At 55.9% G+C, this 17,023-nt stretch overlaps 2 pseudogenes; one reads left to right on the forward strand and one right to left on the reverse strand.

The window, feature by feature from the left end:
* Positions 1-1,829: 1,829 nt before the first annotated feature.
* On the reverse strand, positions 1,830-8,925 carry LOC134739511 (putative uncharacterized protein FLJ44672; annotated as a pseudogene).
* A 219-nt stretch (positions 8,926-9,144) lies between these two features.
* Positions 9,145-10,990, forward strand: LOC134739512 (putative uncharacterized protein FLJ46235; annotated as a pseudogene).
* The last annotated feature ends 6,033 nt before the right edge of the window (positions 10,991-17,023 follow it).

The following is a 17,023-nucleotide window of genomic DNA, read 5'->3' on the forward strand; positions in this document are numbered from 1 at the left end:
ATGCTTCATACAACTGCAGAATATACATTCTTTTTTTTTCTTCTTCTTCTTCTTCTTCTTCTTCTTCTTATTATTATACTTTAGGCTCTATGGTACATGTGCACAACGTGCAAGTAAGTTACATATGTATACATGTGCCATGCTGGTGCGCTGCACCCACCAACTCGTCATCTAGCATTAGGTATATCTCCCAATGCTATCCCTCCCCCCTCCCCCCACCCCACAACAGTCCCCAAAGTGTGATGTTCCCCTTCCTGGGTCCATGTGTTCTCATTGTTCAATTCCCACCTATGAGTGAGAATATGCGGTGTTTGGTTTTTTGTTCTTGTGACAGTTTACTGAGAATGATGATTTCCAATTTCATCCATGTCCCTACAAAGGACGTGAACTCATCATTTTTTATGGCTGCATAGTATTCCATGGTGTATATGTGCCACATTTTCTTAATCCAGTCTATCATTGTTGGACATTTGGGTTGCTTCCAAGTCTTTGCTATTGTGAATAATGCCGCTATAAACATACGTGTGCATGTGTCTTTATAGCAGCATGATTTATAGTCCTTTGGGTATATACCCAGTAATGGGATGGCTGGGTCAAATGGAATTTCTAGTTCTAGATCCCTGAGGAATCGCCACACTGACTTCCACAAGGGTTGAACTAGTTTACAGTCCCACCAACAGTGTAAAAGCGTTCCTATTTCTCCACATCCTCTCCAGCACCTGTTGTTTCCTGACTTTTTAATGATTGCCATTCTAACTGGTGTGAGATGGTATCTCATTGTGGTTTTGATTTGCATTTCTCTGATGGCCAGTGATGGTGAGCATTTTTTCTTGTGTTTTTTGGCTGCATAAATGTCTTCTTTTGAGAAGTGGCTGTTCATGTCCTTCGCCCACTTTTTGATGGGGTTGTTTGTTTTTTTCTTGTAAATTTGTTGGAGTTCATTGTAGATTCTGGATATTAGCCCTTTGTCAGATGAGTAGGTTGCGAAAATTTTCTCCCATTTTGTAGGTTGCCTGTTCACTCTGATGGTAGTTTCCATTGCTGTGCAGAAGCTCTTTAGTTTAATTAGGTCCCATTTGTCAATTTTGGCTTTTGTTGCCATTGCTTTTGGTGTTTTAGACATGAAGTCCTTGCCCATGCCTATGTCCTGTATGGTATTGCCTAGGTTTTCTTCTAGGGTTTTTATGGTTTTAGGTCTAACATTTAAGTCTTTAATCCATCTTGAATTGATTTTTGTATAAGGTGTAAGGAAGGGATCCAGTTTCAGCTTTCTACATATGGCTAGCCAGTTTTCCCAGCACCATTTATTAAATAGGGAATCCTTTCCCCATTTCTTGTTTTTCTCAGGTTTGTCAAAGATCAGATAGTTGTAGATATGTGGCATTATTTCTGATGGCTCTGTTCTGTTCCATTGATCTATATCTCTGTTTTGGTACCAGTACCATGCTGTTTTGGTTACTGTAGCCTTGTAGTATAGTTTGAAGTCAGGTAGCGTGATGCCTCCAGCTTTGTTCTTTGGCTTAGGATTGACTTGGCGATGCGGGCTCTTTTTTGGTGCCATATGAACTTTAAAGTAGTTTTTTCCAATTCTGTGAAGAAAGTCATTGGTAGCTTGATGGGGATGGCATTGAATCTGTAAATTACCTTGGGAAGGATGGCCATTTTCATGATATTGATTCTTCCTACCCATGAGCATGGAATGTTCTTCCATTTATTTGTATCCTCTTTTATTTCCTTGAGCAGTGGTTTGTAGTTCTCCTTGAAGAGGTCCTTCACATCCCTTGTAAGTTGGATTCTTAGGTATTTTATTCTCTTTGAAGCAATTGTGAATGGGAGTTCACTCATGATTTGGCTCTCTGTCTGTTATTGATGTATAAGAATGCTTGTGATTTTTGTACATTGATTTTGTACCCTGAGACTTTGCTGAAGTTGCTTATCAGCTTAAGGAGATTTTGGGCTGAGACAATGGGGTTTTCTAGATATATTATCATGTCATCTGTAAACAGGGACAATTTGACTTCCTCTTTTCCTAATTGAATACCCTTGATTTCCTTCTCTTGCCTAATTGCCCTGGCCAGCACTTCCAACACTATGTTGAATAGAAGTGGTGAGAGAGGGCATCCCTGTCTTGTGCCAGTTTTCAAAGGGAATGCTTCCAGTTTTTGCCCATTCAGTATGATATTGGCTGTGGGTTTGTCATAAATAGCTCTTATTATTTTGAGATACGACCCATCAATACCTAATTTATTGAGAGTTTTTAGCATGAAGGGTTGTTGAATTTTGTCAAAGGCCTTTTCTGCATGTATGGAGATAATCATGTGGTTTTTGACTTTGGTTCTGTTTATATGCTGGATTGCATTTATTGATTTGCGAATATCGAACCAGCCTTGCATCGCAGGGATGGAGCCCACTTGATCATGGTGGATAAGCTTTTTGATGTGCTGCTGGATTCTGTTTGCCAGTATTTTATTGAGGATTTTTGCATCAATGTTCATCCAGGATATTGGTCTAAAATTCTCTTTTTTTGTTGTGCCTCTGCCAGGCTTTGGTATCAGGATGATGCTGGCCTCATAAAATGAGTTAGGGGAAGAGTCTCGCTCTTTCGCCCAGGCCGGAGTGCAGTGGCGCTATCTCCTCACTGCGAGCTCCACCTCCCGGATTCATGCCATTCTCCTGCCTCAGCCTCCCTAGTAGCTGGGACTACAGGCACCCGCTAGCACGCACGGCTAATTTTTTGTATTTCTAGTAGAAACGGGGTTTCACCGTTTTAGCCAGGATGGTCTCGATCTCCTGACCTCATGATCCACCCGCCTCGACCTCCCAAAGTGCTGGGATTACAGGCGTGAGCCACCACACCCAGCCTTGAGTTGAGGAAGTTTTGCACCTGGAGAGGCTGCCGAGAGGATGGAGCTGGGCCCTGGGAGGCTGACCTGCAGCTCTTCCAGGCCCACTTCCAGGCCAACTTGAGGATGACTTGGGATTGCAGAGGCTGCCGGGAGGCCGGAGCTGGCCCTGGAGAGACTGACTCAAGGGCAGTCTGGGCCTGCAGAGGCCGCCAGGAGGAAGAGCTGGGCCTGGAAAGGCTGACTGGAGGAAGTCCAGCGCCTCGAGCGGATGCAAAGGAGCAAACGCTAGGCCGCAAAATGCTGCCGTGACGTCCCAGCTTGGCCTCCGGGAAGCAGGAGCTGGGCCTGCGGAGGCCACCCCGAGGTGGGAGCCTGGCCCGAGGAGGCCATGGCGCCAGGCAACAGGTGGGCCTGGAGGGCCCACTGTGAGGTAGAGGCCGGGCCTCTAGAGGCCAACGGGAGGCAGGAGCTGGCACCGGAGGGGCCCTCATTGAGGATACGTTGCCCCTGGAGAGGCCACCGGGAGGCCGGAGCTGGGCCTGGAGAGGCTGACTTCAGGACGATTTGGGCCTGCAGAGGCCGCTGGGAGGCCCAAGCTTGGCCTAGAGGAGCCCACCGACCAGACGCCATTTGGGGCCTGGAGACGCTTTCGGAGGGCAGGAGCTGAGCCTGGTGAGGCCACCGTGAAGCCTGAGCTGGGCCTGGGGAGCTTGGCTTCAGGAAGTTGTGGGCCTACCAGGGCCGCCGGGAGCTGGGCGGGAGCTGAGTCCAAAGAGGTTGTTGGGAGGCCGGAGTCGGGCCTGGAGACGCAGCCGGGAGGAAGAACTGGGCCCAGAGAGGATGCCGGGAGGCTGCAAGTGGGTCTGGAGAGGCCTACTTGAGGAGGCCCAGCCTCTGCCTCCCTCATGGCGGTCTCTGCAGGCCCAGCTGTTCCTCCTGGCTGCGTCTCCCAGCCCAGCTCCTGACTCCCAGCAAGCAAGCTCTTTTGGCTCAGCTCCTGCTGGCGTTTGTAGGCCCCGAAGTTTCTGCAGCCAAGCTCTTCAGGCCCACGTCCTGCCTCCCGGTGGCCTGTACAGGCCCAGCTCTGGCTGGAGAGGAGCCCCTGCAGGCCCCGGTGTTGCCTCCCAGGGGCCTCTCCAGACCCAGCTGTCGTCCCACGGCGGCCTCCCAGGACCAAGTCCCTACCTGCCTCCCGGCAGCCCGCGTGCAGCCCAGCTCCTCCCTCACGGTGGCCTGTTCAGGCCCAACTCATGCCTCTAGCACCCTGCCCAGAGGCGTGAGCCCCTGCCTCACACTGGCCTCTCTCACGCTGAGGTCCTCCATCACGCTGGCCTGTTGAGGCCCAGCTCATGACTCCGGTGGCCTCTCCAGGCCCAGCCCCTGCCTCGCGGAGGCCCTCCAGAGGCCAAACTCATGCGTCACGGCGGCCTCTCCCGGCCTGGCGTTTGCTCCCTTGCATGCGCTGCAGACCCTGCACTTCCTCCAGTCGGCCTCTCCAGGCCCAGCTCTTCCTCCCAGCAGCCTCTACAGGCCCAAGTCGTCCTCAAGTTGGCCACCCCAGGCCTGCAGAGGCCGCCGGGAGGCAGGACAGGCTGACTTGACGACAGTCTGGGCCTGCAGAGGCCGCGGGGAGGAAGAGCTGGGCCTGGAGAGGCCGACTGGAGGAAGTGCAGGGCCTGGAGCACATGCAAAGGAGCAAACACCAGGCCGGGAGAGGCCGCCGTGACGCATGAGCTTGGCCTCCGGAGGGCCTCCGCGAGGCAGGAGCTGGGCCTGCGGAGGCCGCCCCAAGGCGGGAGCCTGGCCCAAGGCCACGGAGAGGCAAGAGGTGGGCCTGGAGGGCCCACTGTTGAGGTAGAGGCTGGGCCTCTAGAAGCCGCCAGCCAACAGGCAGGGGCTGGGCCTGGAGAGGCCACCAGAGTCATGAGCTGGGCCTCAACAATCTACCGTGAGGGAGGACCTCTCTCAGCGTGAGAGAGGTCCTCTGAGAGAGGTCCTCTGAGAGGGATCCTCTCTCACGCTGAGAGGGGTCCTCTCTCAGGCTGAAAGTGGTCCTCTCTCACACCGAGAGAGGTCCTCTGACAGGTCCTCTCTCACGCTGAGGTCCTCTCTCACACTGAGAACTCCTAGCGTGAAAGAGGTCCTATCTCAGCGTGAGAGAGGACCTCTCTCAGCGTGAGAGAGGACCTCTCTCAGCGTGAGAGAGGCCAGTGTGAGGCAGGGGCTCACGCCTCTGAGCAGGGTGCCAGAGGCACGAGTTGGGCCTCAACTGGCCAGCGTGAGAGAGGCGCTCTGAGAGGGGTCCTCTCTCACATTGAGAGGTCCTCTTAGAGGGGTCCTCTCTCATGCTGAGAGTGGTCCTCTGAGAGGGGTCCTCTCTCACGCTGAGAGAGGTCCCTTCTCATGCTGAAAGAGGTCGTCTCTCATGCTGAGAGGTCCTCTAACATGTCCTCTCTCAAACTGAGAGAGGTCCTCTCTCACGCTGAGGTCCTCTGTCACGCTGAGAGAAGTCCTAGCGTGAGAGAGGACCTCAGCGTGAGAGAGGCCAGTGTGTGGCAGGGGCTCACGCCTCTGGGCAGGGTGCCAGAGACATGAATTGGGCCTCAACAGGCCAGCGTGAGGGAGGACCTCTCTCAGTGTGAGGGAGGTCCTCTGAGAGGGGTCCTCTCTCAGCGTGAGAGAGGTCTTCTGAGAGGGTCCTCTCTCACGCTGAGAGGGGTCCTCTCTCACGCTGAGAGAGATCCTCTCACAGGTCCTCTCTCACGCTGAGAGAGGTCCTCTCACAGGTCCTCTCTCACGCTGAGATCCTCTCTCACGCTGAGAGAAGTCCTAGCGTGAGAGAGGACCTCTCTCAGCGTGAGAGAGGCCAGTGTGAGGCAGGGGCTCACGCCTCTGGGCAGGGTGCCAAAGGCATGAGTTGGGCCTCAACAGGCCACCATGAGGGAGGAGCTGGGCCACTCGCAGGCTGCCGGGAGGCAGGCAGGGAGTTGGCCCCGGGAGGCCACCGTCGGTCGAGAGCCGGGCCTGGAGAGGCCCCTGGGAGGCAAGAGTGTGGCCTGCAGAGGCTGTTCTCCAGCCAGAGCTGGGCCAGTTCAGGCACCGGGAGGCAGGAGGTGGGCCTGAAGAGCTTGGCTGGAGAAAGTTCGGGGCCTACAAAGGCCAGCGGGAGCTGGGCAGGAGCTGAGCCAAAAGAGCTTGCTTGCTGGGAGGCCGGAGCTGGGCCTGGAGAGGCCGACTTCAGGATGACTTAGGCCTGCAGAGGTTGCCAGGAGGCCCAAGCTGGGCCAGGAGGAGTCCACCGACCGGACGCCATTTGGAGCCTGGAGACGCCGTCGGAGGGCAGAAGCTGAGCCTGGAGAGGCCACCGTGAGGCCTGAGCTGGGCCTGGGGAGCTTGGCTTCAGGAAGTTGTGGGCCTACCAGGGCCGCCAGGAGCTGGGCGGGAGCTGAGTCCAAAGAGGTTGTTGGGAGGCCGGAGTCGGGCCTGGAGACGCAGCCGGGAGGAAGAACTGGGCCCAGAGAGGATGCCGGGAGGCTGCAAGTGGGTCTGGAGAGGCCGACTTGAGGAGGCCCAGCCTCTGCCTCCCTCATGGCGGCCTCTGCAGGCCCAGCTCTTCCTCCTGGCTGCATCTCTCAGCCCAGACCCTGACTCCCAGCAAGCAAGCTCTTTTGGCTCAGCTCCTGCTGGCATTTGTAGGCCCCGAAGCTTCTGCAGCCAAGCTGTTCATGCCCACGTCCTGCCTCCCGGTGGCCTGTACAGGCCCAGCTCTGGCTGGAGAAGAGCCTCTGCAGGCCCCACTGTTGCCTCCCAGGGGCCTCTCCAGACCCAGCTGTCGCCCCACGGCGGCCTCCCAGGACCAAGTCCCTGCCTGCCTTCTGGCAGCCCGCGTGCAGCGCAGCTCCTCCCTCACGGTGGCCTGTTCAGGCCCAACTCATGCCTCTGGCACCCTGCCCAGAGGCGTGAGCCCCTACCTCACACTGGCCTCTCTCACGCTGAGAGAGGTCCTCCATCACGCTGGCCTGTTGAGGCCCAGCTCATGACTCCGGTGGCCTCTCCAGGCCCAGCCCCTGCCTCGCGGAGGCCCTCCGGAGGCCAAGCTCATGCGTCACGGCGGCCTCTCCCAGCCTGCGTTTGCTCCCTTGCATGCGCTCCAGACCCTGCACTTCCTCCAGTCGGCCTCTCCAGGCCCAACTCTTCCTCCCAGCCACCTCTACAGGCCCAAGTCTTCCTCAAGTTGGCCACCCCGGGCCTGCAGAGGCCACCGGGAGGCAGGACAGGCCGACTTGACGACAGTCTGGGCCTGCAGAGGCCGCCGGGACACAGGACAGGCCGATTTGATGACAGTTTGGGCCTGCAGAGGCCGCCGGGAGGAAGAGCTGGGCCTGGAGAGGCCGACTGGAGGAAGTGCAGGGCCTGGAGCACATGCAATGGAGCAAACGCCAGGCCGGGAGAGGCCGCCGTGACGCATGAGCTTGGCCTCCGGAGGGCCTCCACGAGGCAGGAGCTGGGCCTGCGGAGGCCGTCCCGAGGCGGGAGCCTGGCCCGAGGAGGCCACGGCGAGGCAAGAGGTGGGCCTGGAGGGCCCACTGTTGAGGTAGAGGCTGGGCCTCTAGAAGCCGCCAGCCAACAGGCAGGGACTGGGCCTGGAGAGGCCACCAGAGTCATGAGCTGGGCCTCAACAAGCTACCATCAGGGAGGACCTCTCAGCGTGAGAGAGGTCCTCAGAGAGGGGTCCTCTCTCACGCTGAGAGAGTTGCTCTGAGAGGGGTCCTCTCTCACGCTGAGAGGTCCTCTGAGAGGGGTCCTCTCTCACGCTGAGAGAGGTCCTCTGACAGGTCCTCTCTCACACTGAGGTCCTCTCTCACACTGAGAACTCCCAGCGTGAGAGAGGCCAGTGTGAGGCAGGGGCTCACGCCTCTGGGCAGGGTGCCAGAGGCATGAGTTGGGCCTCAACAGGCCAGCGTGAGAGAGGCCCTCTGAGAGGGGTCCTCTCTCACGCTGAGAGGTCCTCTTAGAGGGGTCCTCTCTCACGCTGAGAGAGGTCCTCTGAGAGGGGTCCTCTCTCACGCTGAGAGAGGTCCTCTGAGAGGGGTCCTCTCTCACGCTGAGAGAGGTCCTCTGAGAGGGGTCCTCTCTCACGCTGAGAGAGGTCCTCTGAGAGGGGTCCTCTCTCACGCTGAGAGAGGTCCTCTGACAGGGGTCCTCTCTCCGCTGAGAGAGGTCTTCTGAGAGGGGTCCTCTCTCACGCTGAGAGAGGTCCGTTCTCACGCTGAAAGAGGTCCTCTCTCATGCTGAGAGGTCCTCTAACATGTCCTCTCTCACGCTGAGAGAGGCCAGTGTGTGGCAGGGGCTCACGCCTCTGGGCAGGGTGCCAGAGACATGAATTGGGCCTCAACAGGCCAGCGTGAGGGAGGACCTCTCTCAGTGTGAGGGAGGTCCTCTGAGAGGGGTCCTCTCTCAGCGTGAGAGAGGTCTTCTGAGAGGGTCCTCTCTCACGCTGAGAGAGGTCCTCTCACAGGTCCTCTCTCACGCTGAGAGAGGTCCTCTCACAGGTCCTCTCTCACGCTGAGATCCTCTCTCACGCTGAGAGAAGTCCTAGCGTGAGAGAGGACCTCTCTCAGCGTGAGAGAGGCCAGTGTGAGGCAGGGACTCACGCCTCTGGGCAGGGTGCCAAAGGCATGAGTTGGGCCTCAACAGGCCACCATGAGGGAGGAGCTGGGCCGCTCGCAGGCTGCCGGGAGGAAGGCAGGCAGTTGGCCCCGGGAGGCCACCGTGGGTCGAGCGCCGGGCCTGGAGAGGCCCCTGGGAGGCAAGAGCGGGGCCTGCAGAGGCTGTTCTCCAGCCAGAGCTGGGCCAGTTCAGGCACCGGGAGGCAGGAGGTGGGCCTGAAGAGCTTGGCTGGAGAAAGTTCGGGGCCTACAAAGGCCAGCGGGAGCTGGGCAGGAGCTGAGCCAAAAGAGCTTGCTTGCTGGGAGGCCGGAGCTGGGCCTGGAGAGGCCGACTTCAGGATGACTTAGGCTTGCAGAGGTTGCCAGGAGGCCCAAGCTGGGCCAGGAGGAGTCCACTGACCGGACGCCATTTGGAGCCTGGAGACACCATCGGAGGGCAGGAGGTGAGCCTGGAGAGGCCACTGTGAGGCCTGAGCTGGGCCTGGGGAGCTTGGCTTCAGGAAGGTGTGGGCCTACCAGGGCCGCCAGGAGCTGGGCGGGAGCTGAGTCCAAAGAGGTTGTTGGGAGGCCGGAGTCGGGCCTGGAGACGCAGCCGGGAGGAAGAACTGGGCCCAGAGAGGATGCCGGGAGGCTGCAAGTGGGTCTGGAGAGGCCGACTTGAGGAGGCCCAGCCTCTGCCTCCCTCATGGCGGCCTCTGCAGGCCCAGCTGTTCCTCCTGGCTGCGTCTCCCAGCCCAGCTCCTGACTCCCAGCAAGCAAGCTCTTTTGGCTCAGCTCCTGCTGGCGTTTGTAGGCCCCGAAGTTTCTGCAGCCAAGCTGTTCATGCCCACGTCCTGCCTCCCGGTGGCCTGTACAGGCCCAGCTCTGGCTGGAGAGGAGCCTCTGCAGGCCCCGCTGTTGCCTCCCAGGGGCCTCTCCAGACCCAGCTGTCGCCCCACGGCGGCCTCCCAGGACCAAGTCCCCGCCTGCCTCCCGGCAGCCCACGTGCAGCCCAGCTCCTCCCTCACGGTGGCCTGTTCAGGCCCAACTTATGCCTCTGGCACCCTGCCCAGAGGCGTGAGCCCCTGCCTCACACTGGCCTCTCTCATGCTGAGAGAGGTCCTCCATCACGCTGGCCTGTTGAGGCCCAGGTCATGACTCCGGTGGCCTCTCCAGGCCCAGCCCCTGCCTCGCGGAGGCGCTCCAGAGGCCAAACTCATGCGTCACGGCGGCCTCTCCCGGCCTGGCGTTTGCTCCCTTGCATGCGCTCCAGACCCTGCACTTCCTCCAGTCGGCCTCTCCAGGCCCAGCTCTTCCTCCCAGCGGCCTCTACAGGCCCAAGTCGTCCTCAAGTTGGCCACCCCAGGCCTGCAGAGGCCGCCGGGAGGCAGGACAGGCCGACTTGACGACAGTCTGGGCCTGCAGAGGCTGCCGGGAGGAAGAGCTGGGCCTGGAGAGGCCGACTGGAGGAAGTGCAGGGCCTGGAGTGCATGCAAAGGAGCAAACGCCAGGCCGGGAGAGGCCGCGTGACGTATGAGCTTGGCCTCCGGAGGGCTTCCACGAGGCAGGAGCTGGGCCTGCGGAGGCCGTCCCGAGGCAGGAGCCTGGCCCGAGGAGGCCACGGCGAGGCAAGAGGTGGGCCTGGAGGGCCCACTGTTGAGGTAGAGGCTGGGCCTCTAGAAGCCACCAGCCAACAGGCAGGGACTGGGCCTGGAGAGGCCACCAGAGTCATGAGCTGGGCCTCAACAAGCTACCGTGAGGGAGGACCTCTCTCAGCGTGAGAGAGGTCCTCTGAGAGGGGTCCTCTCTCACGCTGAGAGAGGTCCTTTCTCACACTGAAAGAGGCCCTCTCTCACGCTGAGAGGTCCTCTGACAGGTCCTCTCTCACGCTGAGGTCCTCTCTCACACTGAGAAGTCCTAGCGTGAGAGAGGACCTCTCTCAGCGTGAGAGAGGCCAGTGTGAGGCAGGGGCTCACGCCTCTGGTCAGGGTGCCAGAGACATGGGTTGGGCCTCAACAGGCCAGTGTGAGGGAGGACCTCTCTCAGCATGAGAGAGGCCCTCTGAGAGGGGTCCTCTCTCACGCTGAGAGGTCCTCTTAGAGGGGTCCTCTCACGCTGAGAGAGGTCCTCTGAGAGGGGTCCTCTCTCACGCTGAGAGAGGTCCCTTCTCACGCTGAAAGAGGTCCTCTCTCACGCTGAGAGGTCCTCTAACATGTCCTCTCTCATGCTGAGAGAGGCCAGTGTGAGGCAGGGGCTCACGCCTCTGGGCAGGGTGCCAGAGGCATGAATTGGGCCTCAACAGGCCAGTGTGAGGGAGGACCTCTCTCAGTGTGAGAGAGGTCCTCTGAGACGGGTCCTCTCTCAGCGTGAGAGAGGTCCTCTGAGAGGGTCCTCTCTCACGCTGAGAGGAGTCCTCTCTCACGCTGAGAGAGGTCCTCTCACAGGTCCTCTCTCACACTGAGGTCCTCCCTCAAGCTGAGAGAAGTCCTAGTGTGAGAGAGCCCAGTGTGAGGCAGGGGCTCACGCCTCTGGGCAGGGTGCCAAAGGCATGAGTTGGGCCTCAACAGGCCACCATGAGGGAGGAGCTGGGCCGCTCGCAGGCTGCCGGGAGGCAGGCAGGGAGTTGGCCCCGGGAGGACGCCGTGGGTCGAGAGCCGGGCCTGGAGAGGCCCCTGGGAGGCAAGAGTGGGGCCTGCAGAGGCTGTTCTCCAGCCAGAGCTGGGCCAGTTCAGGCACCGGGAGGCAGGAGGTGGGCCTGAAGAGCTTGGCTGGAGAAAGTTCGGGGCCTACAAAGGCCAGCGGGAGCTGGGCAGGAGCTGAGCCAAAAGAGCTTGCTTGCTGGGAGGCCGGAGCTGGGCCTGGAGAGGCTGACTTCAGGACGACCTGGGCCTGCAGAGGTTGCCGGGAGGCCCAAGCTGGGCCAGGAGGAGCCCACCGACCGGACGCCGTTTGGAGCCTGGAGACGCCGTCGGAGGGCAGGAGCTGAGCCTGGAGAGGCCACCATGAGGCCTGAGCTGGGCCTGGGGAGCTTGGCTTCAGGAAGTTGTGGGACTACCAGGGCCACCGGGAGCTGGGCGGGAGCTGAGTCCAAAGAGTTGTTGGGAGGCCAGAGTCGGGCCTGGAGACGCAGCCGGGAGGAAGAACTGGGCACAGAGAGGACGCCGGGAGGCTGCAAGTGGGTCTGGAGAGACCAACTTGAGGAGGTTCTGGGCCCGAAGAGGCCGCCGGAAGGGAAAAACTGGGCCTGGAAAGGCCATTGTGAGGAATGAGCCCCATGGGCCTGAAGATGCCACTGGCAGGCGGGAGCTGGGCCTGCTGAAGCGGCTGAGAGGCAGGAGCTTTGGACTGGGGAGGCCGCAGTGAGGCGAGGGCTAGCTGGGCATGGATAGTCTGCTGTGAGGCAGAGGCTGGGCCTGTGCAGGCCTTCGGGAGGCAGGAGGCCGGGCCTGGAGAGGCTGACTGGAAGTCAAATTCGGGCCTGCAGAGGCCGCCAAAAGTCAAAAGCGGGGCCTGCGAAGGCCGCCAGGAGGCATGAGCTGGGCTGGGCTGAAAGAGGCCACTGGGAGGCAGGAGGAGCTGGGTCTGGAGAGGCTGACTTGAGGAACTTTTGCACCCGGAGAGGCCGCCGAGAGGCTGGAGCTGGGTCTGTGGAGGCTGACTTGAGGACGACCTGGGCCTGCAGAGGCCGCCGGGAGGCAGGAGCTGACCCTGGACAGGCCGACTTGACAACAGTCTGGGCCTGCAGCGGCCACTGGGAGGAAGAGCTGGGCCTGGAGAGGCCCACTTGAGGAAGTTCTGGGTCTGGAGATGCTGCCAAAAGGCAAAAGCTGGGCCAGAATGGCCACTGTGAGGCATAAGTTTGCCCTAGAGAGGCCATTGAGGTAGGAGTGGGGCCTGTAGAGGCTGCTGAAAGGCAGGAGATTGGCCTAGGGGGTTGCGGTGAGGCACATGCTGGGCTGGGAAAATGTGCTGTGAGGCAGAGGTTGAGCCTGTAGATGCTGACGGAAGGCACGAGTTGGGCCTGGAATGGCAGACTTGAGAAAGTTCTCGGTCTAGAGAAGGTGCTGGGATGCAGGAGCTGGGCCTGGAGAGGCCACCAAGGCATGAGCTGTGCCTAAAGAGGCCAATGTTAGGCAGGAGCTGTGCCTGGAGAGGCCGACTTGAGGAAGTTTTGGGCACGGACAGCCTGTCGAGGGGCAGGAGCTGGGCCTGGAGAGGCCATGGTGAGGTATGAGCTGGGCCTAATGAGATTAGTGTGAAGCAGGATCTGGGCCTGTTGAGGCTGCTGGGAGGCAGGTAGGACCTTGTTTGGGGAAGGCTTCTGTGAGGCAAAAGCTGGGCCTGGAGAGGCCATTGTCACGCAGGAGCTGGGCCTGTCCAGGCCATTGGGAGGCAGAAGGTGGGCCTGGAAAGCTTGACTTGAGGCAGTTTTGGGCCTACAAAGGCCACTAGGAGCTGGGCAGGAGCTGAGCCAAAAGAGGTTGTTCTGAGGCAGGAGTTGGACCTCCAGACACAGTCAGAAGAAAGAGCACGGCCTGTAGAGGCCACCTGGGGGCAGCAGCTGGGCCTGGAGATGCCAACGAAAGGCAGGAGCTGGGCCTTGAGAGGCCAACTTGTGGACATTTTGGCCCTGGATTTTGTGGCCTGGACTTGAGGACATTTGGGCCTCCTGCAAAGAGGCAGGAGCTGGGACTAAAGAGGCTGTTGTAAGGCAGAAGCTGGGCCTGTACAGGCTGACCAGAGTCAGAAGATGGGCTTCAAGAGGCCACTGTACAACAGGAGCTGGGTCTTGGAAGGTGGCCGTGAGGCAAAAGCTGGCCCTTGGGAGGCCAATGAGTGGCAGGAGCTGGGTCTGGTGAGGTCGACTTGAGAAAGTTCAGGGCCTGGAGAGAAGCCTGGGAGGCAGGAACTGGGTCTAAAGAGGCCATTGTAACGATGGAGCTGTGCCTGTGGAGGCTGTTGTGAGGCAGTAGCCTCATCTGCGGAGACTGCCATGAGGTAGGGTATGGGCCTAAATAGGCCATTGTGAGTCATGAGCTTGGTCTGTAGAGGCTGACTGGAGAAAGTTCTGGGCCTGGAGAGGCTGCCGGGAGGTAGGAGCTGGGCCAAAAGATTTAAGCACATTACATTTATTAGGCACTTTATTTCCATTATTACACTGTAATATATAATAAAATAATTATAGAACTCACCATAATGTAGAATCAGTGGGCGTGTTAAGCTTGCTTTCCTGCAAGTAGATGGTCCCACCTGAGCGTGATGGGAGAAAGTGACAGATCAATAGGTATTAGATTCTCATGAGGACAGCGCAACCTAGATCCCTCTCATGCACGGCTCACAACAGGGTGCGTTCTCCTATGAGAATCTAATGCTGCTGCTGATCTGAGAAGGTGGAGCTCAGGCGGGAATGTGAGCAAAGGGGAGTGGCTGTAAATACAGACCAAGCTTCCCTCACTCCCTCACTTGACACCACTCACCTCCTGCTGTGTGGCTCCTTACGGCTCCATGGCTCAGAGGTTGGGGACCCCTGCTCAAGTGCATCCAAAACAACCCTTCCCACACCAGTCTTCATAGTGGTCAAGTGCAGCAACCACTTAGCTCCCAAGGCATGAGCCTCAGCTGGCATTTTGTCACAATCAACAGTAAGTGGTAGCTTGAGTCATTGTGAGGTCACTTCCTGGAAATCACCAGCATCCCATTTCCCACTGGCAAAGAGCTCAGCACTGCCCCCTGGGAAACCAAACCTATGTCCAAATCCCATCTGTGTGGGTTTATCTCCTGGGACCCTTCCTAGCATATTAGTCAGAGTCCAATCAGGAAGCATAAACCACTCAAAAGTTTAAAGTGGTAAAATTTAATACAGAGAATTATTCATTATAACAGGTGAACAGCATAATGAGAGATTGGCTAGCACAAAGTAAAGAGAACTCTAGAGAATATAGGACTAGCCCAGGCCAGGCATGGTGGCTCATGCCTGAAATTCCAGCAATTTCGGAAGCTAATGCAGGAGGATTGCTTAAGGCCAGGAGCTAGAGACTGCTCTGGACAACACAGTGAGACCCTGTCTCTATCCAAAAAAAGAAAAAAAATTAGCTGGGAGTGGTGGTGCACACTTGTAGTCCCAGCTACTCAGAATGCTGAAGTTTGAGCCTGGCAGGTCAAGGCTGCAGTGAGGCATGATTATGCCACTACAGTCCAGCCTGGTGACAGAGCAAGACCCTGTCTCAAAGAACAAAACAACAACAACCATTTACAGACAAAAAAGAAATAGAGCTAATAAGCTAAGGAAAGATGTTGAAATGTGACAAGTAAAGTAATATGAGGTCTTTTATCTATTTAAAATAATCAAACAAAAAATGACTTACTAAATTATAATACCCTGTGCTGGCAAAGGTGCAGTGAAATGGGCACTTTCTTATACTATAAGGGGTGTTTAAATTGTGTATAAGCCTTCCAGGGTAAAGCTTGTCAATTTTTTAAAATAATAGAGACAGGGTCTCACCATACTGCCATACTGCCTCCTCCAACTCTTGGCCTCAAGCAATCCTCCTGTCTTAGCCTCCCAAAGTGCTAAGATTATAGCTGGGAGGCACCCAAAACCTTGTCAATTTACATCAAGGGTAATGAGAATGTCCATTCACCGTGACTCACAGTAATCTTACTTCTGGGGAGACAATTCAATCTAAACAAAAGGTCATCTGTACAAACACAGTAAAAATCTGGGAGTAACTGAAGACAGAGTTGGTAAGTGAAATAAGAAACAGTTATAAGAAATTAAACTATGGTATTAATAGGTACCTGGTAAAAGGTCAGTTGATGTTAGCTGCTACTTTTTTGTCGTTTTGAGACAGGGTCTCACTCTGTCACCCAGGCTGGAGTGCAGAGGCCTGATCATGACTCACTGCAGTCTCAGCCTCCCTGGGCTCAAGTGATCCTCCCACCTCAGCCTACCAAGGAGCTGGGACTACAGGAACATGCCACCACACTAGGCTAATTCATGTATTTTTCTGTAGGGATGGCGACTCCCTTTGTTTCCAAGGCCTATCGCAAACTCTTGGCCTCAAGCCATCCTCCTGCCTCAGCCTCCCAAAGTGTTGCGATTACCAGTGTGAGCCACCACACCTGGCCAGCTGCTACTTTTATCAATATTATTATTATTCCACTCAATTAAAAATTATTATTTTCAAGGCTATGCAACAGTATGTATCCTACAGCATAATTGTAAAAACATATACAGTCGTCACTCAGTATACAGAATTAGTTCCAGCCCCCCATCTCTGCATATACCAAAATCCATGCTTACTCACGTTTCACTGTCACCCCTCTGGAATCCATGTATAGGAAAATTCCGAATATTAGCTGGGCATAGTGGCAAGCACCTATAGTCTCAGCCACGTGGGAGGTTGAGATGGGAGGATCGCTTCAGCCTGGAAGGTTGAGGCTGCAGTCAGCTGTGATAGCACTACTACACTCCAGCCTTGGACAACAGAGGGAGACTCTGTCTCAGAAAAAAAACAAAATAAAACAGGTTAGAAATTGTAATGAGGTCTGTTGGGCAAAATTCCATATAAGCAAAGTATAAATTAATAAAGCAAATGGTGATAAATTAGTATGATTGACTTTCTGGAGTTTCTGACAATAAAAATAAGAAAAATGCAAAACACAAAGACAGAGGGTAAAAAGAGAAATTAGGAAAGCATTCTACATGTTTAACAGGAAGACACTGGCCATGTTCGTGCAGCAGCAGTATGTCATGATATGACATACCTTGGAGAGAAGTTAACAGATGAGGAAGTTGATAAAAATCATCAGAGAAGCAAAATACTGGTAGCGACACTCAAGTAAACAACGAAATTTCCATAACTTATGTCAGCAAAATGGGAATATTGTACGGTGTGTGTTGAAGTTCGTATACAACATTGTTTATCTGCCTTTTGTTTGTTTGTAAGGAATGTATATACTAAAAGTTCTTCTTGCTGTCAAAAGAATATGTGTGAATAAATCATTTTAACTTATTCTTCTGTTTTTCTTTTATCTTCCTGCCATCATCCCACAGCCTTACTTTAGAAATTTGTTTTTTAGAACATTGAACAAGTGCTCCTTGTAGTGGCACACACCTCTAGGATGGGAGGCAGGGGTGGAAGGGTCACTTGAGGCCATGAGTTTGACACCAGCCTGGCCAACAAAGTGAGACCCCATGTCTACAAAACAATTTAAAAATTAGCCAAGTATCATCACGTATACCTACAGTCCCAGCTACTCAGGAGGCTCAGGTAGGAGGATCCTTAGCCCAGGAGTTCAACGCTGCAGCGAGCTGTGATAGCACTACTGTACTCAAGCCTGGGTGACAGGGTGAGACCCCATCTCCTAAAATAAAAATCAAAGAAAAAAATAGTTCAAGTAGCAAGTAGTATGTGGCTTACTCTGAATATTTCTAAACTAGAAATTCTCAATCTTTTGGGATCTAACATCCCTTTACATTTTTTAACTTTATTGAAGATCTCTAAGACTATTTCTTTCTGTAGATAA

This window comes from Pongo pygmaeus, chromosome 3 (genome assembly GCF_028885625.2).
Source record: "Pongo pygmaeus isolate AG05252 chromosome 3, NHGRI_mPonPyg2-v2.0_pri, whole genome shotgun sequence".
Lineage (NCBI taxonomy): Eukaryota > Metazoa > Chordata > Mammalia > Primates > Hominidae > Pongo > Pongo pygmaeus.